This window comes from Balaenoptera acutorostrata, chromosome 4 (genome assembly GCF_949987535.1).
Source record: "Balaenoptera acutorostrata chromosome 4, mBalAcu1.1, whole genome shotgun sequence".
In the NCBI taxonomy this organism is placed as follows: domain Eukaryota; kingdom Metazoa; phylum Chordata; class Mammalia; order Artiodactyla; family Balaenopteridae; genus Balaenoptera; species Balaenoptera acutorostrata.
The window spans coordinates 6,381,292-6,405,506 of record NC_080067.1 but is presented as its reverse complement, the minus strand read 5'-3'; the positions used below and the strand labels follow the sequence as shown (position 1 = coordinate 6,405,506).

At 38.6% G+C, this 24,215-nt stretch overlaps 1 long non-coding RNA gene across 1 annotated transcript in view; it reads right to left on the bottom strand.

Moving 5' to 3' along the window:
• Window positions 1-23,178, bottom strand: part of LOC130708155 (uncharacterized) — a 128,329-nt gene extending 105,151 nt beyond the window's left edge. The window contains exon 1 of the long non-coding RNA XR_009008244.1: window positions 22,937-23,178. This is a non-coding gene — a long non-coding RNA (uncharacterized LOC130708155). The remainder of the gene's footprint in view (window positions 1-22,936) is intronic.
• Between the last annotated feature and the right edge of the window lie 1,037 nt (window positions 23,179-24,215).

Below are 24,215 nucleotides of genomic sequence, written 5' to 3'. Positions count from 1 at the left end.
GAGGGCTTATGATACTATTGGCTATTGCAATCTTAGTCTAGTATAGCACTGTCCAAGCCACATATGTCATTTTAAATGTCCTAGTAACTACATTAAACAAAATTTAAAAGAAATAGATTAAATTAATTTTAATTATACTTTTATTGAACCTATTATATTTCTATTTCAACATACAATCAACACAAAAATATTAATGAGATATTTCCTTTGTTAATGCTAAGTATCTAAAATCCATTAAGTTTGTTTCATACTTACAGCACATCTCAATTCAAACTAACTACAGTTCAAGTGGCCAGTAACTACACATGACTATTGGCTACTGTATTTGACAACACAAAGCTAGAACTCCTTGTCCTACCTGCCCTCTCTCCCCTCTCTTTCTTGGCCAAACTTCTAGAAAATAACTATCCTTGCATTCTGGACTTAATCACTGTTCAATATCTTCAACTCTAGCAGTCTGACTTCTGCCCCACTTTTACACTGAAATGATTCTTGCCAAAGTCCCCAACAAATTCCTTGTTGCCACATACAATACCAGTCCCCTCCCTTCAGAAGCAGCTCTGAATCAAAGGTCCAACCAGCAACACAAGAACCATGCCAGGTGTTTCAAATGGAGGGGATTTAGTACCAGGTAACCATTGCAAAAATGGAAGAATTAAAATAACCTCAAATCTGCTTGGAGTATTAATTTTGAAAGGGGGACTAGAATGGCACAAGGTGAAGCTAGAAAAATATTCAGAGGAATGATGCAGAGACTTGTAGGCTATGTTTAGGAGTTTGAGTGTCTGACGGGCTAAGGGACCAAGAACAGGAGGCTTGTTAGTATAGGTAGTAACTCCAGCAAACTCTAACCATCCCTAGAGTAAGGATGTTTTCCTAGTGCAAGTTTTCATCATCTCTTGTTTGGGTTCTAACATCAATCTGCTAGTTGGTCTCATTGGGTTCAATATCTTTTCTATGCTATAGTTTTGAGTGATTGCCTTAATATGCAGATCCAATCACATCATTTTTTCTTCCTACTACCCCTACTGGACCCTGTAAGCTTTTCTCTGCTTACATTTACAGCCCCATTTCCTAACATTTCCTTCCCTCTTTGGAGGTCACCACTTTGATAAAACCAAATTAATTCCATTTCCTGCTTTCTCTTTTCTCTTGACCTTGGTGCTTGCTGTTTCTTTCGAGTGGCACAATCCTCCTCCTCTCCTTTGCTTCACTACTCACTCTGATCCTTACCTGAATACTTCTACTCATACTCCAGATCTCAAAAGATATGGTCCTTCATCCAAGATGACATCCTTGACTCCTGGTACTCACACATCTCCGGCTATCATAAGAGAAAGCATTCTCTAGCATAATACCTGCTCTCGTTACCTGCTCTCATTACCCCACTCTAAAATGTAAGCTCTTGTCAGTTTCTTCCTTGGCACGATACTTGGCACATAATAGGTGTTCCATAAATATTTTTGAATAAATAAATGGATAAACAGTTGAATGGAGACATGTGGCTAGAGACATGGATGACTTCCCTAACATCCCTTAATGTCTTTGCTCTTTTCACTTTGATATATTGCTTCAACACAGATTGCTCATTATATTTTAGTCCATCCTATCTTCTTGGGTATAACACATGAATTGTAAAAAGGCATGTTCAATTCAGGTTATTCTCAGTATTCTTCTTCTGAGTAATCAATAGAGAGTATAAAAGGCCAATGGGGGATTTATAACTTTCTGGATGATTATGTCTCCCAATGTGTGGCTCTTGGCTTAATGTTACAGATGATTAGAAGGAGATTTTATTCACTTTTGCAGTTCTCCCAGTACCCGGGGACTTAGTTGGTGTCCCACAGCTGTTTGGTGAATAAAATAAGCTAACGCCTAAGGAATGAAAATTTGTGCTCTAAGAAATAATACTGTAAATTTCACTCAAGAATCACTTTCTTAAAGGAAAGAAGATCAATTTCAACCTGAGAAAGCAGGTCATTGGGTTTGGAAGTTGTTGCAATTGCTCTGTGAAGGTGCAAGAATGCTGGGCTTATGCAATTGCCCTGAAAAATCAATGACTCTTTGCAAACGTTGATGAACCCTGCAAACGATTTGCTTCTTGCATCTTGGATGCTTAAACCAAACAATTAAATTAACAAGGAAAATATCCTCTCTATAAGAGTTCTATTTCTAATATTTCTTCCATTTGTTAAAACTTGATTTAAAAAATTATGACACAATAGGCATTTCTTAAGATGTCTCTCTTCCCATGAAAGTATAAAATGTGAAATTGAGAAGGGCCCTTGAAAATTCTCTTGTTCAATCCACCCTCCAACTTCATGACTTTATAGATAAGCAGATTGGTGCCCAGAAAAGCCAGGTAACTTTCCCAAAGTAACACAGTTCTTGTGACTCTACTGGGACTCCAACTTAAGTTTCCATGAATAAAATAAGAGCACTAACTACCCTACACTGATAACTTACCCTGTATTTGGAAGTAACTAAGCATTGTAGCATTTGGGTCTCCTTTCAACAAATGTAATTATTCAGACAACGACAGACTTTAACCTAAATTTCTGCCAAGATATATTGGCATACACCAGGTAGATGATGAACATAACTTTTAGCTGTGAGATTGAAGTGAAAAAAGGGTAAACTAAAAATAGTGTGTAAAACAAACTGCTAGAGCTACTTTGTCTCCTTATCCTTAGAACCCCTAAATATAGTGACACATTTCAAGATAATTCTATTTAGCCTTTTCCTTGTGTGCCTGCTGAAGGGAAAACAAGTGGGTGGGGGGGGAAGCAGAATTCATGGGAACCTTGAAACCAGGCAGTTGCTTTGGAAGAAAATTTGAGACAATGTGAAAAAGGTAACCTAGGATAGTAAATTTGAGGGAGGTGTAAGTGCAAAGCAATGCCCAATGAAGCGGTTATGTGTATTCCAGCTATTTTTATTTCTATCCAATTTTTTCTGTACGGACTCGCGTGTGGTGTCTGTAGTGGACTCTGGGGAGGTTCCCCTGCTAAACTGTCATTCGGGCCGCCACAGACGTGCAGTGAGGTCAAGATCAAATGCGCTTATTAGCATCTCCATTTACTGCCATTCAAACCATTCGCATAAAAACGCCCACCTTATTCCCTGCCCACCCTGGTGCTGCCGCGCACTGCACACTGGTGCCAAAGGCAAAGCTCAAGCTGAAAACTTCCTTTGAGGCCCCTCCGTTCAACCAGCTTTCTGAGAGAAGATGCTGGTACCTGGGAGGGACATCTCAGTTCCAGGGAAGGGTTAAAGGATGTTGTGCAGGAAGCCAGTCTTCTTTGGCAGCGCCAGGCAGCCTGAACTCCCCTAGAAGGTGAATGCTTCTCCTAATGAAGCGCAGCCGATGGGGTCAATGCAGCAAGGCAGCTGCCCTGAGCGTTTCCACGCCTGCAACCACACGGAGCTCGAATCCATGTTTTCAATTCCCCCACTCTAATTATGATGGATTGGAAGAAGATTCAAAGCACTCTCCCTTTTTCAGAAAAGCTTTGGAGGTCATCAATGGTCACCCCTGTTTCCAGAAAACAGTAAACTTAGGCAAATCCCACTAAGGACAAGTAGTGGGGCTTATCCTTGGCAGAGACGTTAGTACCTTTGTGTAAGATAGACCTCAAACACTCCTCATTTTCTGATAAAAAGAAATAGTTTATAGATCAGGTAAGTTTTATTAGCCAACATTAGAATGGGTAATTATAGAAGATAATAGTAAGAATGATGTGTGTTGATGTGGGATCTCTCTCTCAAAAAGAGATCACATCTTCTAGGAAAAAGAGGCCAGTATGTAATATTTGGCCACATGGATTGAATAATTAGACACACTTTTATTTGTTCACACAAGACCTCTCAGGGGATTTCTGAATGTCAAAGTATATAAATCTCCCCTCACCAATCAAAACCTGGATAAATCAGCTTTGGCTTAGCAGTCACCTTAGCTGTAGACTACACAGACTTGTAACTGGAAACCTTTCCTCCTTTTTTTTTTTTTTTTTTTTTTTTGGGTGGGTGTATGATTGTCCCCTGGGGCCTGTGGAATCTCAGAAAAAGACCTGCTCACACAGGCCCAAAGTCAGAGACATGTAAAACAAAGATGGTCCTCTGCCCTGCTCCCTAAATGATGTTAATGCATGAGTTTTGTAATGATTTTGATTGGCTATGAGATTTAGGAGCTGAAATGATCAATTTGATACTGTCCAATTCAAGAAGTCTTTATGAAGCACTGATTATGTTCTTTTGCTATCTATGATAATATTTAAGACAGGAATCTTGCGCTCAAAAATTTCTCAAGTTACTTGATAATTTAAAATGCATTTAAAATAGTTACAAAACAATAGGAAATAGTCATAAGTGGTGAAACAGAAAGTACACAAAGACAGGAGGTGAAAAAAATAGTAAAGAAAGGGCCAGAGCTGTTAGAAGGACTTGATTTAAAATCAAACTAGGGCTGAGATCTTGAAGAATGAATGAAGTCTCAATAAGTGAAGGAAGGGAGGGAGAGATTCAGTGATGAAGGTGAGTTTTGCCAAATAAATGGGCCTAGTAGGGTAGAGAAGAATCATCTGCAGAGAATATTGCTTTGTTAGTAAGTCATGGAGATAGAGTTGGGTACGTAATGTGGGCCTGTTCACAGGGAGACAAAAATGAGTTCTTATGTAACTGAGGCTCAAACACTATTATTTTGGGAAGAATAACTCTAGAATTTATTTGAAATTGTTTTTAACCCATTAGAACATATTTTTCTCTTGGGTCCTCTCAGTGCCTTCTTGAGGTTGAAATGTGTGGAGAGTTCTCCAAAGTTGTATTGAAAAGTTGCCCAAATTCTGATCTTCTTGGACTTATTCTGCTCTCCTTTCTCTACCTTTTTCAACCCCTACTTTCATTCCAGGGGTGGTTTCCTCTCAAGGAGTCTGTAGCCCATGCAGATAAAATTTGGCTCTATTCTGCCACTTTACTGAAAATTCACTGTTTCTATTTGAGCTCCAGTTACTGAGGATACGTAAAGCATAAGCAGGATGAGAAGTCATATTTTAATTAGAGCCAGATGGTGACTTCCCTGGTGGCGCAGTGGTTAAGAATCCACCTGCCAATGCAGGGGACATGGGTTCAACCCCTGGTCCGGGAAGATCCCACATGCCATGGAGCAGCTAAGCCCGTGTGCCACAACTACTGAGCCTGTGCTCTAGAGCCCATGAGCCACAACTACTGAGCCTGCGTGTCACAACTACTGAAGCCCATGCACTCTAGGGCCCATGTGCCACAACTACTGAGCCCACGGGCTGCAACTACTGAAGCCCATGTGCCTAGAGCTTGTGCTCTGCAACAAGAGAAGCCACCGCAACACAACGAAGAGTAGCCCCCACTCGCCGCAACTAGAGAAAGCCTGCACGCAGCAATGAAGACCCAACGCAGTCAAAAAAATAAATAAATAAATAAATAAATTTAAAACATTAAAAAAAAAGAATTAGAGCCAGATGAAAACCTCGAGAATAACCAGTTATTCTCCGTGATTAAAGCACTGTTTCCAGAGGACTTTGGTCTGAATGCAAACATGTTCCTCCATTCAGTGAACATTTATTGACTGCTTCTCTGAACCTTGCACTATGCCAGAGGGGCTAAAGCACAAACCCACAGGCAACTAACAATGCTGAACACCTAGTTTTTCCCCCGGACCGCATCCATCACAGAGGTGCACAGTTGAGCATTGGCTTCAATGTTCTTTCCATTCCTGAGAATAGGACTTGAAGTCTGTAGGTGTGATTTATGAATAGTTGATAAAGGTCTCCTGCCAAAATGCGATTAGCCAGGAAGGGATTACAGGATTGGCGGATATGGTCTTACAGGATCAACCCAGGGTATTTGGACAGTAGAGAAGTGACACCTAAAGAAATTTATTCCTAGTTGCATGTTTGACCTCAGGCCGAGTCTGCCTCCTGTACCAAAAGGGGATAATACATTCTTTTTTACATCTGGTTCACACCCAGCTGCAGAGGGTACACACATACACCCTGAACATTCCAGAGTACTGTCTCTGCCAATAGAATTTGTAAACATTACATTTTTAGAGATTAAGAGGTCCTAAAATTACAAGCAGCTGGCAGGATATTGGGAGTTTCTGTGCATGGTCAAGACAGTCTACCCTTGTCTGGGAGAACAAAATCACACAAAGGAGAGTATCATGAAAAAGGGAAAGAAAAAACTTCCTTTCCTTCTGGATTATCATTGCCAAAAAGGGAATATCAAAATCATTTCAGCTGGCTGACAAAGGGTGAAATATCCCAGACAGGGAGCTTCATGGCTCAAAGAGAATTAATTTTATAGTTTGCAGCCAAGCTTTTTTCTTCCCCACCGGGCCCCCATGGAAACACTTAAGTCTTAGTCACATACTGGATGAATGAAATGAACACATAGTCTGCTGTTTAGAGCTGGGGTTGTAGTCATCTTCTGCTTTGGAAGACAGTCAAGGACTAATTAGACATGAATCTCTCCCTGTCAAGTTTGACAATCTGGAAATTTGGTGGCAGCACAAGGAGAGATCTGCTAACAGAGGGGCTCTTGGGTAGAGAGGACTGTTTTCAAGGCTGAGAGCCTTACGAATTTAGGTATCTGTTATTATTTGTCCTATCACTTGCTTCTTGCAGCTCCTACATTATTGCTATTAAAATCTGTCTGATGATCAGATTCATTGGGGGAATACTTTTCTTAGAATGTGTGTGTGTTGTCAACCTCCACTGTAGATTTTGTGAATAAGAATTTCTCAGGGAGGTTATCAATAACTTACAGTTTCAAAAATATTGCCCACATATTTCTAATGATCATCCAAGTTTTTCATCGACAATCTGAGATGATGAGACTTTAACTGGAGGGGTCACCTACTCAAGGGTAGAGCCATGGAAAAGGAAATGCTTTTCTGTTGCTGTATGCATACCTGGCAGGTTCTAGAGCAGATGAGAAAGTTAGTCCTCTATTATTTTCTTGGGAGTGCCAGTAATCCAGCCACACACCTCTTGAAAGAACCATTGTTTACAACAAATACTCTTAGTAAAACTGCTAGACCTAGATGAATGGTCCTCCCTTTGCCAACAAACAGCAGAACTCCATCCTAGATCATAGTTAAAAGGGAACATCTTCCACCAGAAACACTGCAGTTGGCAGACTGTTGCATACACAGATGGAAATGTCATTTGGTTAATGTTTTTAACATATTTTTTGCAGTTTTATTAAGAAATAATTGCCTTACACTATTGTATAGTTTAAGGTGTAAGATATAAACATTCGATTTACATATATTGTAAAATGATTACCACAATAGGTTTAGGTAACATTCATCATCTCATATAGATACAATATTAATGTTTTTCCTATAAATCATACAGCAGCATTAACTGTATACAATGTTGTACATTATAACCCTAGTACTTATTGATCTTATAACTGAAAGTTTGTACCTTTTAACTAGTTTCCTTCAAATCCCTCTTCCCCCAAAGCTTTCCTCAAATCTGATCTCTTTTGCTGTGAATTTGATGTGGGGTTTTTGTTTGTTTCTATTTTAGATTCCACATATAGGTGAATGACAATACTAAGTTCTTACCTATAAATAATTACTTTAAACATAAACGGACAAAATTTTCCAATCAAAAGACACAGATGGCTGAATGGATAAAACAAAAAGGATTCAATGCTATGCTACAAGAGACTCACTTTAGGCTTAAAGGCACACATAGACTGAGAGTGAAGGGATGGAAAAAGACATTTCTTACTTTGTCCTAGACTTTTGACAATTTGATTATGATGTGTCTTAGTGTAGACCTATTGAGATTCAACCTATGTGCTGTCCTTTGGGCCTCATGGATCTGGATGTTCATTTCTCTCCCCAGGTTCAGGAAGTTTTCAGCCATTATTGCTTTAAACATACTTTCTGTCTCTTTCTGTTTCTCTTCTTTTGGAATTCCCATAATACTAATATTGTTTCTTTTCATTGTGTCCTATAAGTCCTGTAGGCTTTCTTCACTTTTTAATTTATTTTTGCTCCTCTGACTGCATAATTTGCAATGTCCTATCCTCCAGGTCACTGTTCCTTCTGCATGGTCGAGTCTACTTTTGAAAATGTGTAATGAATTCTTCATTTCAGTTATTATGTTTTTTAACTTTAGAATTGCTCTTTGGGTTATTTTGATGGTGTTCATTTCTTTGTTGATCTTAGGTTGTTCATGCATTATTTTCCTAATTTCATTTAGTTGTCTATAACCGTGTTCTTGCAATTTGCTAAACTTTCTTAAAAGGATTATTCTGAATTCTTTGTCTGGCAGGTCATAGATCTTTTTAACTTTAGAGTCAGTTATTGGCCCTTTATTAGTTTTCTTTGGTAGTGTCATATTTATCTGATTTTTTGTGATCCTGATTCCTTATGATGGTATCTGCACAGCTGAGTAAGTGGTCTCTTCTCCCAGACTTTCAGGTTCAGTTCAGTTTGGGTTCTAGGCAGGTAGAGACTCCTATTATGGTCTCTTTTGGGGTGAGGCAACTATTTGAGCTCTGAGGTCTGGGATGGGGGGTGTGTACTGGCTGAGAACAGCTGAGTGAGACTGCTGGCTTGGTTCCCTACACAAGTGATGCTGTAGGAAGGGCTCTGTGATCACCTTGACTCTCTGGTCACTGTCTTAGACGGTTGGGGCTGAGTACTCTATTCAGTAGTAGACTGGACTATGAATTATTTTCCCTGCCCTGGCAGGGCAGAAGAACGGGATCTTGGGCCTGTATGGCTCGTGTTTGACCAACTATATCAGGCAAGAGTGTGCACTGAATTTCCTGGTCAGGTGAAGTCACTGGTTTTACTCTGCAAATGTGGAGAGCCATGGGCTGTGCTCTCTTTTCAAGTGTCACTGTAAGCAGGGCTGTTGGATAGGCTATACCACTTCCTACATGGTTTGTTTAAGCATCTTGGTCGAGCAGGCTGAAGGCTGCATTCAGCAATGAGCAGGGGTACAAATTAGTTTCCCTGTGTGTGTGCAGTGATGGAAGCAACTCTAAGCTAATAAAAGTCTTTTTGATGTTGTCATAACTCAAGCCACCTTGCACCCCATGTTTCTTGGCTGAGCAGGACCACTGGCTCTGCTCTTCAGACCATCAACCCTGCCTGCTCACCTCTTCACTTGAGTGTTGCTGATTCATACAGCTTCCAGTGTTCTTTCCATTCCTTTCTGTCAGATAGGGCTGAGAGACACTCTCCACAACAGGTTGGGCTGCGTCTTAGTTCCCTTGCCTTGGCTGGATGGGGAAGGGCCACTCCAAGTCTCTCCCGATTTTTCCCAAACGGGTTTCTGGTTGGAGGAGCTGCAGCTACCCTCAGCTTGAGCTATGACTCAGTCCCCCTGCCTGGACATAGCAAGGGAACCCTCTACACCCAGTACTTGTTTTGCTCTGGAGGTGACAAACTCTGCCTACCCACCTCTCAGTTGGAGTATTGCTGGTTACACAGCTTCCAGACACTCTTACCAGTCCTTTTGGTCCAATGGGGTCCCCCTGGTCAAAGTGGGTGGAGTTATGTTTCAGTTCATGTGCTTGGGCAAGATAGGGAGAGGTCAATTGTCTTCAATCAGACTTTCTCATTGGAAGGGGCTGGGAGCTAACCTCAGCCTTGGCTATGAATTATTCCGCCTGCCTGAGCACAGTAGGGGAACCCTCCACACCCAATACTGGCTTTGCTTTCTGAGTGATCAGCTTCACCTGCCAGGCTCTCAGCTTGAGTGTTGCTGGGCTATACAGCTTCCTGGTGCTCTGGCCAGCCCCTCTAGCCACATGGGGAAGTAGATACTCTCTCCACAGTGAGTGGGGCTATGGCATGGGGAAGCCAGGCTCTAGGGCCAGCAAAACTGTTTGAGGACCAGTGTCAGGAAGATCTGCACCTCAGTGAGTTCCCTGGTTAGAATGTGCCACCAACTTGATTCTCTAGATGAACAAAGTTGCTGGTTGTTATTACTACTTGAGCACTGCTGGTATGAATTCGGTTTGCTGAGATTCGTGTGCTGGTTGTTATAAGTCCCTTCCCCATCTGCATCAGAGTCTGATTCCAGTAGTTGAGCCCACAGATTCCCCTGTCATTACTGTTAAGCAAGACCAGAGTAGGGGCTCCCATGGAGTGACACAATGCTGGAGGTGCTGGTGGTCTCCCTGGGCTCTCTTTGCCCACTGGAAGAACCAGAGCCTCATGGGAGACCACTCAACATGGATTGCATGGCCTGGAGAGGGGCAATGTGGTCAGTGTGTAGTCACTTCTCTTACTCTTTTAACGCAATCTGTTTTGTCTCTGTGGTGCAAGGGTTTGCTTCATCCTCGCCTCTGTGTTCTAGGATTCTCTCAGCAGTTCAGGAATAGTTGTTAGTTGTTCTTCTTGTGAAGGGAAGTGAATCACGAACAATCTATGTTGCTGTCTTGGTGACTTTATCCCCCAATAACATTTAAATCTGTAGACTTTGTGTAAAGCAGATTATCCTCCAGGATGTTCACAGACTTCATCCAATCAGGCCCTAAGAGCAAAGCCTTAGATCCCCAAAAACAAGGCATTCTGCCTCCAGACTGTAACCTAGAAATTCTGCCTAATTTTCCAGCTTTCAGACTCAAAACTGCAATATTGTAGGGAAGGAAAAATAATTTTCCCTGTACCATTCTAGGTTCTTGGCTGAGAGCCCCTAGTAATAAAAGACAGATTAACAGGAGAAAAACAAACAGAAGTTTAATAACATGTATTCCTCTTGCATACATGAGAGATACCTAAGAAAACCAATTAACTCTCTAAAATAGCCCAAGCCACCACCTTAAATATCATCTTCAGCTAAAGACAAAAGATGTTGGGGAGGGGGTAGCCACTTATGCGAGGATATCCAGCAAAGCACAGCAAATGAAGGTATGGTTTTTATGCAAACTTAACACAGTTCCTTCTCTATTGATAAAATTCTAGTGATTTGGTCATCCTCCTCTTCCTGGTACAGAGAGGGAGACACCCTTAAAAAGGGAGATTCCCATTATATATGTAAATGTCTCTTACAGAAGAGTAACTTCTCAATTTTCAGAGCTTTTCCTATGCTTGCTGTTTCTTAAAAATAACCAGCTCAAAGTAAGCCTTATGCCAAAAAGACATAGTCTAGGGTGGTATATTCAGCTCCTTTTCAGTTCCCACCTTTGAAATTTTCAATAAAGACTTTCACAATCCAGAACCAAGTTGATAGATGCTCCATATCTCATTGAACCAGTCTCTCAGTCCTGAGAGTAGGTCATTCCAGTTAAGCAGTGTGTCTCTCATTTCAGGAGGTAGTCTTGCAGGTGAGCTTTCCAATTTAGGCCTCTATGATGTGAGCAATGAGGAATTTAATAAGAGGCATTTCCATGGAAACAAAAGAAAGAGAAAAGTTAATTGTTGGGACAGGCTATACACCTAATCTGAGTCCTGAGGACAGCCAGTCCAAAAGATTTCTAGATGTTAGGATCAGACCATCTTTTGATGTCTCTGATGATGTTATCATGTGTTCAGGTAAACTTTCTGAGTGGCCCACGTAGCAACAGGCATGAGGATTGTCTAAAAATGAGCTAATGTGATGATATCTCTGAAGTTTATATCAAGCCACTCCCATTCAATTTGCAAGGCTTCAGGGAAAAGGGCAGTTTTTGTTCTTAGTGATTCCAAGACAAAAGGATGGGAGAAAATAGGAAATGTTAGTTTGGAGATTCATAGCCAGATGTTTAAGGAAACTAGAATTCAGTACCCAGTCCAGTTTACAGGTAGAAAACAAAACTTCAAAGACAGCATGAGAATCTAATATCTACAAAGGGGCAAACACAATTTTTCTCTCTACAATGACCCCCATTTCTACCAAATTTGTGTGCAAATTATGTCTAGTTTCAATAAACTTGACCTGCTTATTTACATAAGCACAGCAAGAATAGCTATCAACCATATAGGCTCTTTTTTTTAAATTTTTTATTGGGGTATAATTGATTTACAATGTTGTATTAGTTTCCGGTGTACAACAAAGTGAATCTGTCATACAAATACATATATCCACTCTTTTTTAGATTCTTTTCCCATACAGGCCATTACATAGTATTGAGTAGAGTTCCCTGTTCTATAGAGTAGGTCCTTATTAGTTATCTATTTTATATATAGTAGTAGGAAACCATAAATAAAATGAAAATAAAACCCTCAGAATGGGAGAAAATATTTGCACACAGAGTAGTCGACAAAGGATTAATCTCCAAAATACACAAACAGCTCATGCAGCTCAATATCAAAAAAAAAAAAAAAACCCAATCCAATAAATGGGTGGAAGATCTAAATAGACATTTCTCCAAAGAAGACATACAGACGGTTAAAAAGCACATGAAAAGATGCTCAACATCACTAATTATTAGAGCAATGCAAATCAAAACTACAATGAGGTATCACCTCACACCAGTCAGAATGGCATTCATCAAAAAATCTACAAACAATAAATGCTGGAGAGGGTGTGGAGAAAAGGGAACCCTCCTACACTGTTGGTGGGAATGAAAACTGGTAGAGCCACTACGGAAAACGGTATAGAGGTTCCTTAAAAAACTAAAAATAGAGCTACCATATGATTCAGCAATCCCACTCCTGGGCGTATATCTGGAGAAAACCATAATTCGAAAAGATGCATGCACCCCAATGTTCATAGCAGCACTATTCACAATAGCCAGGACATGGAAGCAACCTAAATGTCCATCAACAGAGGAATGGATAAAGAAGATGTGGTATAGATATACAATGGAATATTACTCAGCCATAAGAAGGAATGCAACTGTGCCATTTGCAGCAACCTCGATGGACCTAGAGATTGTCATACTAAGTGAAGTAAGTCAGACAGAGAAAGACAAATGTCATATGATATTACATAAATGTGGAATCTAGAAATGCTACACATGAACTTATCTATAAAACCGAAATAGAGTTACAGATGTAGAAAATAAAGTTATGGTTACCAGGGGGGACGGAGTGGGGTTGGGTTGGTAAGGGGGGAGGAATACATTGGAAGATTGGGATTGACCCATATAGGCTCTTTCAAATCTGCTTTGCTGGAACTTTTTACAAGGAATCTCAGACTGAACTTTTAAAAGTGCTCAAAGCTAGGAAGCTAAGCCAAGCCAAGGCTTACCGTCTGATTTTGCCTACAATACTTATGGATTTGGGTGAATTCCTCTCTTATTTAGGTCCACAAAATGTCCCAAGGTTCCTGGGCCTGCCAATAAGTGACCTTCTTTACTCAACTAGTAAGGCTGCCATGAACCCTGTAAACAAGATATCAGGCTGTTTTCCCAAGAGGCTTTATTGGATCGAGAAAGTCAACCTGAGTTCCTTAAAACTGTCGGGTCATATCTAAGTCTATGCACATCATTCTCAAATACAACATTCCAGTCAAAGCCTTGGAAATATAACCTGTGTTTCCAAATGTGTCCTGTTACAAGAGGACAAATTCTTATTGGACTTATGCAAATAACTATATTGCCATCAAAATAAGAATACTAAGCGTTTCCACATTCTGGAGGGATCAGGCAGGGAGAAAAATTAAATGTTTTATCTTAGTTCACAAAGATAAACTTTACCAAATTGCTGTCAGTTATAGCTTAAGAGAAAGTTTCCTTAAATCGGGAAAAACAAAACATGAAAGAACCAGCAATGGTTTAAATTAAACTCATATGTATTAGAGTCATGCTCATCAGTTTATTCAATCCCATGTAATTAATTCTTGTTGATCTTGATCTTCTGTTAGAAATTTTATGAATCCAGTTTTTCCCTTAGCGTGCTATAAGTTTCTTACCCAGTCCAATTTTATGATCTTAAAATTTTCAGAAACCTGTATTCTAGGGTACTTGTCAGAGTCCTTTCCATGAATCTCTCTGAACATGAATCACTTTTGCAAAAACATCTGAATAAAACAAAACATCTGTAAATAACAAAAACACTTTAAAATGCCCATGGTTAAAATCTGATTAGAGTTTATTACAATGCAATTGACAAAGAAATTTGCTTATTTCTGTGACACACATTTCAAGATAATAAATAGAATTATGACTGATAACATTATACCAGGATGTATATGAATTTTAGGTATTCCATCCAATTTCTGGAACACATAATATATACCAATAAAAATACAATGTAAAGAAAGCTTAGTATTACTTCTTATTTGACAATGATTTCCATATAATTTAATACAGCAAATAAGCCTAATTAGTTAATCTCTATCTCTCTCTTTTTATTTTTTTTTAATAAGAAGAGAGGACAAATCTTTTGAGATGTCCTAGGGGCCCTATGGAAAATCCCAAATTAATTCAGTATCAACAAGAATTTATTTAAAATTTGATTTTGGGAGTTTGTCAAAAATATCAACAGTTTTGGGCACTTCACTAAAAAGGATCACACATCATTATAAAGCAATATTTAATGACAATAAGTTTTCAAAGGAAAATACAAAAAGTTACATAGTTGTGAGAAAAATTTAGCTCTTAATATTGACTCAGTTTTCTTAAATTGTCAAAGATCTGATAATAAATACAACACAAAGATAAAAAAAAAAAGGTTTTGCTTTTTAGACAGATTACTTCAAAGGTAAAGAAAAACCTTTTATAATCCTTTTTCAAGAGCAGAACAATAATCCAATAAAACTTTGTTATTATAGCATATTTTAAAAATCAAGTTTTAGTTTTACATAAGTACACTATTGATATTAAAGCTTATTTTAAAAAACTTATAATAAATTCATTCATTTTTTGTCAACTTGATCACATAGGAAAGATTCTCTCTCCCTCTCTCTCTCTCTCTTTCTTTCTCTCTCTCCCCGACCCCAGCATATTTAGTTTGTCTTTTATTCTCCTCTTTTCGATTCTGAAATAACTAGTTTTACTGTAGGACAAAATTACTTTCATTTCACTTAACAAAAATACATTTCCATATCTCATACCTTTTCTTACCCCCAAACATATTCTGTTTTCCTTGCATGCAGAGTTGCTTCACTTATTATTTCTAGTAGTTTTAATTACATATACTAATTAGAATTACTAACCCTTAAGCAAAATAGATGAAGGGAATTAAGAGGTACAAACTACCAGTTATAAAATAAATAACAGGTATGTAATGTACAGCAAAGGGAATATAGTCAATAATAATACAATAATTTTTATGGTATGTAATCTATAAAAATATCAAACCACTATGTTATACACCTTTACTAATATAATATTGTAAGTAACTATACCTGAATAATATAAAAAAGAATTATTAATCCCTAAAACCTTTAATTTCTAGTGGAAACTAAGAAGCAATTGTGAACTGTTACACCAACATTCTTTATATTAGAAATTTGTAGATATATTTCATAATTTCTAGAAACCTATGCTTCATCATAGTACAACCTTTCAGTGTGGCACAGGACATGTTTACTAACAAACCCACATGTCCTTAGTTCCTCTATAATAAAAAGCCAAAAGTAGATAAACCTATGTTCAGTAATGTTTCATTATTTTATCTTAGCTGGTAATGACCTAGATATCCAATGAATCTCCATCATTTAATTTAACTTAACTTAGCAAAACTCTAAAGTTTCAAGTTATCAAAGAGATTTGGAAAGCTTTTTAAGTAGACATACCATAAAACATAATCATTTGTTGAAAAGTTTACATACAAAACCTTATTCCACTTACATCTGTCTAAATCACTTGCTTCCAACAATTATGCTTAGAATACTCATGAAAACTTTATCAGATATTAGACAATGTCAGCCCTCATCCCAAGCTATCTTTCTCTCTGACAAATTTTGTAACAGAGATAATGATACCAAGCAGGACCCTGTGGGCTCCTGGGCACAAAAGCCTTTCTGTGTCCCCCATTTCTTGATTACAGGAAATAGGCTTCATTCAGCCTCCCTGACCTTCCCTGAGTTCCAAAGGGCAGGTTCAAACAGTTGCTGATCAGGGAAGGGAGGGGATGCAGAGACAAGGGAGGAGCAGCCAAGATAAAATAGTGCAGCCTTGGGGCAGGGTCCTGGTTCCTCCTCAAGGGATACACGTAACAATATCTTTGAGCTGTTTTGCAGACACTGAAACCCCCACCAGGTGGGAGAAGTTAACTGTATGCTGCCCACAAGCATGTAGACCCCAGACCAGTTGGAACCAGGTTGATGATACTGACTCCCAATTACCTCACCACCGACCAATCAGAAGAATGCCCATGAGCTTATCACGCCCGCTTTGACCCATTACTATAAAACTCCTCACTATCCCCTCCAGGTCAGGACACAAAGTTTTGAGGGCATTAGCCCGCTGTGGCCCCTTTTGCCTGGCAAAGCAATAAAGCTATTCTTTTCCACTTCACCCGAAACTCTGTCTCTGAGAATTAACTCAGTGTTGAGGTACAGAGACTGGATTCAGCTTCAATAACATGAATTTATCTGACTAGTAAACCCAGATAGAATAAAAGTTGTGTGCATTATATTTAATGCTAGTAACTATGAAATGTCTATTTAAATTAAACTGACAAACTTAAGCTTTATTTATCAAAGATCATCTCAGATGACATTAACTTGAAAAATATTTGGGTTAGTTTCTATATTTCTGAGCTTAGAAATACTTAATTTAATAAGTGCTTGTTTTTAAGCCAATTACATAGAGTTTTTTGCAAATTAATTTTGGCAATACCATCCAAAAGTAGAAAAATATCATATGTAGATAACATACAAATATAGACACAGACAGTCATTCAGATAGATGCAAATAGAGACCTTATAAGTATCATTCCAAAGTTTTAGCCATGAATCAGGTACAATAATACAAAACTCACTAGTTTATATATGTAACAGTTGGGTCCAAATTGTGTTTCTGGCATTTTACCCACACAGATGGCCAAAGCTTTTTTCTTAATGATTGTTGAGAAGACGCAAGATTTTTCATTAGCCCAATTCCCAAAAAGCTCTTTTATTTTTCTCATGAGAATCATTTCCCTAAAGTTTACATTTGAAAGAAGTGACTCTTAGGTCCCAGAGAAAATGGAATAGAAAATCTATATCAAAAAGGCACAAAAATATTATCCAAGTTTTCTCCTCGGAGTTTTAAGGGTATATTTGCAAATAATCAGAGGTCTAGAGTAATTACTATTTAAATGTTTCCTTCCCTTTCTTAAGTGCAATGCAATTCTGTTTACAATGTCCTGATACTTTATGAGCATTGAGGGGAACAGGAAAGGGTTTGGGATTGGTAAAAGGATAGGTGGGCTTTACTTCTACAGCTACATTTCTGATTTTGTAAAGATTTGTAAGAAAATACAGTTGCTTTTAATTCCTCAAGTAATTGGATTGCAGCCTGAATGATATCAAGGGACTGACTTGCCCATCCAACTACATTATCTTCAACTTGCTTCTTTATATCAAGGAGAAGACTTTCAACTAAAGTGGAAATCAAAAGATTTCTATGTTCTAGAGCTTCAGGGTTTAATGAGGTATGGCTTTATAACATCTGTATAAAGCATTCAGCAGAGACCTTTGAATGCTCTCCTCTTTCTGACTGTACAATTCAACCTCAGACCAATTCACCTTAGGGGAAAAGTCTCTACTATTCCTTCAGTCAGTCCTGAACATTGGTTTTCAGGTGATTCATTTTCTGATCATTTGTAGGAAGGCCTGGGAGAAATTATAGTCATCTGTTTCCTCTTTGAAGGAGGTCCCCAGTGAACTGTCTGGCTTGTCTGATAACTATAGTACAAACATGGGCAGAAAGAACATTCTTTAGAAGCAGTCAAGGTCCCTGTAAGTGGGGGTCCCTGTGAGTTGTGAATGGCCACTGATTTAGTAGCTCTTCTCTACATTTAGAGACTATAGTGGAGACAAAAAGGGCTTTCTAATTTCATCTTGTTAAGGGAATCTCTAAGGTTAGCTACCATGCTCCTTTGTGTCTTCTTTTCAATTTAATCTTTCCATAGGTACAAGTAAGACAGTTGCTTAGGATGAGAATTCTCTAAATTTTTTTTCAAATATAGATGTATTTCCAATTCAAAGGTTCCAACATCTGGCCATTGATGAGTAGGATCTTATATTAATCTCAGTATTGATTCAAACCACTAAGCCTTTTTATGGCTTAACCATGGATGCAAGAGGTATCCCAAAAGATGCAGCCTACACAAGATCCAGAAAGTTCACTCACAAAGTTAGCCTGTAAGAGCAAAGACTTTCATTGTCACAGGCAGTAAGAATGGTGTCGTGGAAATAGTGTCCCCAGTTTCCCATGAGAACATGAGAAAACAGTGTTTCTGGTTTCCCACAAGAACACGAGGCACCTCTAGTTATGGTACCACTAATCTGTGGCATCAGGCAGGTGCTACTGGAATGGAACTTTTCCAGCACTAACAAGACAATAAAACCCCCTATGGATTGAAACCCCTTACAACAAACTGTCCTGAGAGCTGGCTAGTGGGGCAAAGAGAATGCTGCTTCCCAAATCCACAGTCTACTTGGCTGTCTACCAGATGCACACCAACACATGCATCTTCTGGCTGGCAGAGACCAGAGAGAATATTCTCACTGGTCACAAAGCCAAGCTCTCAAGGCATGGAATAAGGGAAAAGTAAAACCTCATCTGGCCTGCAGTTCTCCTCCTTACAATGAACAGCACAAAAGACAGGGAGAAAAAAAAAATGACCATCTTTGTGAGGAAAAAAGATCAATAGAAAACAAGAATAGTCATGACAAATCCTTACCAGTGTAGCTATGCCCACAGAACTAGCTGACACAAATATTTTCTTCTCCCAATCTGCATTTGGAAAGGAAAAGACAAGATTAAAGTTTTACCTTCCTCTCTCAACTGAGCACTACAGAGGGAGATCCAGGAGAGCTGACTTTGGTAAGAATTCTTATCTTATGCCAGCTTCTGCCAGTTTCCCAGGATCCCGCCTGCAGGCTCTGAGTGAATATGGTGTCTTAGCAAGTCCCATAATGGGTCGCCAAATTGTAGGGGAGGAAAAATAATTTTCCTTCTATCATTCTAGTTTCTTAGCTGAGATCCTCCCCGTAATAAGAGGCAGATAGATTCACAGGAGAAAAACAAACAAAAGTTTAATCACATGTGTGCATCCTTTATACATGGGAGATATCTAGGAAACTGAGTAACTCCCCCAAATGACCGATTCCATCACCTTAAACATCATCTTCAGCTAAAGACAAAGAAAGTGTTGGAGTGGGGGAGAAGGCCAGTTACGAGAATTTATCAGGCAAATCACAGTAAATAAGGCTGTGGTTGTTATGCAGATTCAAGTCCCTGCCTTTTGATTGATAAGAGTTTCTAGAAATTTGATCATCCTCTTCTTCATGGTACAGAGAGATAGATGCCCTTAAAAAGAAGATTTCCCTTATAAATGTTAATGTCTCTTACAGAAGGGTAACTTCTGCTTGGTTCTCAGAGCTTTTCCTGTGCCTGTTTCTTAAAAATAACCAGCTCAAGATAATTATTGTGCCAAAGAAGCATATTTTGAGGTGGTATAGTCTGCACCCTTTCAATATTGACTCTTGCCAAAATTTCCAGCCTGCCTAATGTACTGAGAGTTTCAGATTTACCCACAGTAACATGAGCCAAGAGCCAAGTCCTTAAAATCTCTCTCTCTCTCCATATATATATAATATAATATATATATTATATATATACATAATATATATAATATATATATACACATATATTCTGTTCTGTTTCTCTGGCAAAGCTAGAACTAGGTGGGCGGGGTTGATCGCCCCCAGAGCAAACTCCGTACCAGGCATGGAGGGTTCCACTGTTACACTCAGGCAGGGGGATCAATTCATAGCTGAGGAAGGGGGTAGCTCCTGACCCCTCCCACTGAAAGGCCTATTTTTAATATTGGGTGAGGCCTAGAGTGGACTTTCCTCGTCCCATCCAGGTGAGGAAACCGAGAAATAGCGCCACCTGCTGTGGAGAGTGTCTCCTGGCAGCATCTGCCCAGGAAGCTGTATAAGATGACAATGCTCAAGCCAAGACTGACAGTCTACAGAGCAAAGCCAGTAGCCCTATTTGGGCAGGGAACTTGGGGTACAGGCAGCTTAAGTTCAGACAACAAAGGGCTTTACTGGCTTACGAGCTGCTTCTCCTGCTGTGCCTGGAAAGGAAAATTAATTTACATTCCCGCTCATTGATGAATGCAGCCTTCAACCTACTCAAATAGGGGACCTAACCAAAGCATGTGGAAAGCTGCTAGCCCGTCCAACAGCTCTGCTTAGAGTGACAATTGAAAAGAGAGCACAGCCCACAGCTTTCTCCATTTGCAGAGCACATGGGAATGTAAATTGGTGTATCCACTATGGAAAACGATATGAAGGCTCCTCAAAAAATTAAAAATAGAACTATCTTAAGATCCAGCAATTCCACTTCTGGGTATATATCCAAGGGAAATAAAAACACTAACTTGAAAAGATATCTGCACCCCCATGTTCATAGCAGCATTATTTATATAGCCAAGACAGGAAAGCCACCTAAGTGTCTATGGATGGATGAATGAATAAAGAAGTTGTGAGATATATATACACATACATACATACACACACACACACACACACACACACACACATACAATGGAATACTGTTCAGCCGTAAAAAATGAGGAAGTTATACCATTTGTGACAACATGGATGGGCTTTGAGGGCATTATGCTAAGTGAAGAAAGTCAGAGAGAGAAAGACAAATACTGTATGATCTTACTTATATGGACTTAAAAAAACAAAAACAAAGAACACCAAACTTATTGAAAAAGAGATCAGATTTGTGGTTCCCAGAGACAAGGGAGAGGAGGTGGGAAAATTGGAGAAAGTTGGTCAAAAGCTACAAACTTCCAGTTATAAGATTAAAAAGTACCAGGGATGTCATGTACAGCACGGTGACGATAGTTAACACTGCTGTGTGATACACTGGAAAGTTGATAAGTGAGTAGATCCTAAGTGTCTCACAAGGAGAATTTTTTTTCTTTTCTTTATTGTGTCTATATGAGATGATAAATGTTAACGAAACCTATTGTGATCATCATTTCACAATATATTAAATCAAACCATCATTCTGCACACCTTAAATTCACAGTGATACATGTCAATTATTTCTCAATTAAACTTGGGGGGGAAGAAAACAAAATGTTAATCACACCTAAAAATACCTTCACAGCAACATCTAGACAGTTGTGAGACCAATTAACTGTTCACCTAGCCTAGCCAAGTTGACACATAAAATAAACCATCAACACATAACATATTTTGCTATTAAGTGGGAGGTAAGGTTCAACGTTTTTCAGCAATAATGAGCATTTTCCAACTATTTAGGTAAAAGTCTTCTTCTCTGCAACTTTTGAGAACCGGCTACAATATGTCAAAATTTTTCTACATATTTGGTGATTTTAAACTTGTTTATTCCCAGCCATTGTTCTATTACTCTGCTTATATCAAATAATTATTTTTAATATGTGATAGAAAAGAGATCTAACACCTGTTAAGAATAATCTATGGCTATATCACTTAAAAATATATCGCATTCAATCCTCCTAAGAACACGCTGAAGAAACATTATTAGTATCATGTTACAAATGAGGAAACTGAAGCTTAGAATTTTATAGTAAGTTGCCTCTGATAAAAATCAGCTAGTAATTAGATGAGGGTCCATATGAACCCAAGCCTGTTGAATTCCAAAACACTTTTCTTTCCAGAAGTTTCTCAGTTCATGCTCTTTCAGAACTATCTTCAGGAGTCTTCCCTATTTAATTTTGCAGAAATGTAGTTGTTGCTTACTTATATAATAAGAGTTTTTCCAAAATTATTTTCCGTAAGACTAAAACTTCTATTATAAATTTCCTTATGGCAAGAAACATCATGCCAAAACTTAATACATGTAAAAGGGGAAATGAAAGAAAAATCTCCATAAACTTCATTTCACTGAAACTTGGAGCATAGATGCTGTGTGTGAAGCCTAAAAAAGGCAGCTGAGAAAGAAGCCAGTTACACACGAATAGGTGAAGAGACAAAGCCAAGTAGTGGTAAAAGGACCAAGCAACGATAGATCTCAGAAAGTACCAAAAAATACATTTCCTTTTGGAGAAAGATTGTTTTGAAATACACATGTCGTATTTTTTTATTTGCCAGAAGGATTCAATGAATCACGTAGAAAAGCCATACATGCGGGAAACAGTCTGAATCAGTGATATTGTCAGGATGGCTCTTCTGTCAGCCTCCCTGCCATCTCCCCACACTCCAGGAAATGCCAACAAATAGCTAACTACCTGAAAATCAACCTAATTTAACAACTAGCAATTAAAATAAAGTTGGCATAGCAGAAAGATGCTTTATAAAAATGTAGAAAAGACAACCATGTTAACATAAAGACTATTAACCAGAAAAACATCATAATGGATCAATTAAAAATCAAAACCAAATACCACAGGAAAGTCTAAAAAAATTAGTTTGGAAAAATCCAATTAATGCAATAATTGGTAATATAAAAGGTACTGATGTAGCATCACACAAAATTCCTCAAAAATGTAAAAAAATTTGTAATGCCTGCATAAAATGAAGAAGATCCACCAGTACCATGTCACCATAGGCCATTTTTTTTAAGCCATTGTGTTTTTGAAAAAGGTAAAATATCTCTAGCTCAGGCCATAGAAAAGTGACCAATATCCCTACTATATAGGAAATTCCTGAAAATCTAGAAGAAAAAGACCAATAAAACTATGGAGAAGTAAGATTGGCTAAAGATATATTAGACATTTAATAGAAAAGGGAAAAAACTGCTGCTAAACATGTGAAAAGATGTTCCATTTCCTCAAATTCATTTACAATAAGAGAAATGCGAATTTAAACCACATTAAATGTGGTAGACTTACCACAGCTGCCCGCTCAATGAATCATGCCTCCAGATGCTAATGTTCTTGTGAAGTTGCCTCCACAGGGACCCTGGCCTGGGTCATGTGAATGGCCTTGCCAGGAGGACATCAGAAAATGCGATGCCTGTTTGGGATTACCTCCTGGAATGTTGCTTTCACCCTGTGAAAATGCCCAGCGTGGCCTTCGTGGGAATGAAAGACCACATGGAGAGACACGACCAGCTTTCAGAGCTGTCTCAGCAGGCCCGGTCTCAGGAGACCTCCAACTGAATGTAGTCAAATGAATAAACCTAGGAAAAACCAGCAGAACAGCCCAGCCAACCCACAGAATGATATGCCTATCATGGTTATTTTAAGTCAGATTTTTTTGGGGGGGGAGGGGGACTTGTCACATAGAAATAGATAATTCATACACCGAGATACCATTTTCACTTACGGAATTGGGAGAAATACAAAAGTTTCACAATTCACTTTGGTAGTAAGCTATGGGGAAAAGTAAATTCTCATACACGGTTGGCGGGAAAATTAAATTGATCCAATCCCTTGTAGAAGGCAATCTGGCAACATCTACTGACACTTCAAGAGCTTCTTCCCCTCAACCCAACAATCACATTCCTAGAGAATTATTCTACAGATATATTTACCCAGGTGCAAAACTATGTATGTAATGTATACACCAGTTGATTTATGAAGCACTTTATGTAACAGCAAAAGATAAAAATAACCCAAAGGTTTATTAACTGGAGTCTGGTTAAATACACAATAGAATTATGATCTGTAAATTAATAAAAAAATGAGGATTCCTTCTATGGATTTATCCGGAAAGAACTTAAAGACATATCATTAAGTGATGAAAGCACAGTGTAAGATGATGAAAATGGCCTGCCACATATTGTGTACGAAAAGAAGAAAACTAGAAATCTCTGCTTTTATGATTGAATGGGCATTTTAAAAATGCTGGAAGATAAACAAGTATATAGGTGATGTTTTGTGGGTCGGGCACTTGGGATTTGGGCTAATAGAGGATGAGGGTAAGCGGGAGGCTTTTAACTGTATTATATTTTTATACCTGAGGGACTACATAAATATAAATATTTATTATGTACATTAAAAATAACTCTCTGAAAAAACTTAATGTTTGCATAATATGGTGACAAATTTATCTAATGAAATGAAGCCCACGGTTATTACCAATTAGAAGCTATTATACACAATACTTCGGTAAGCATCTTTGCAGGGTTATCTCTACACATCTTCCCTCTGCCCGTCTAATCCAGGA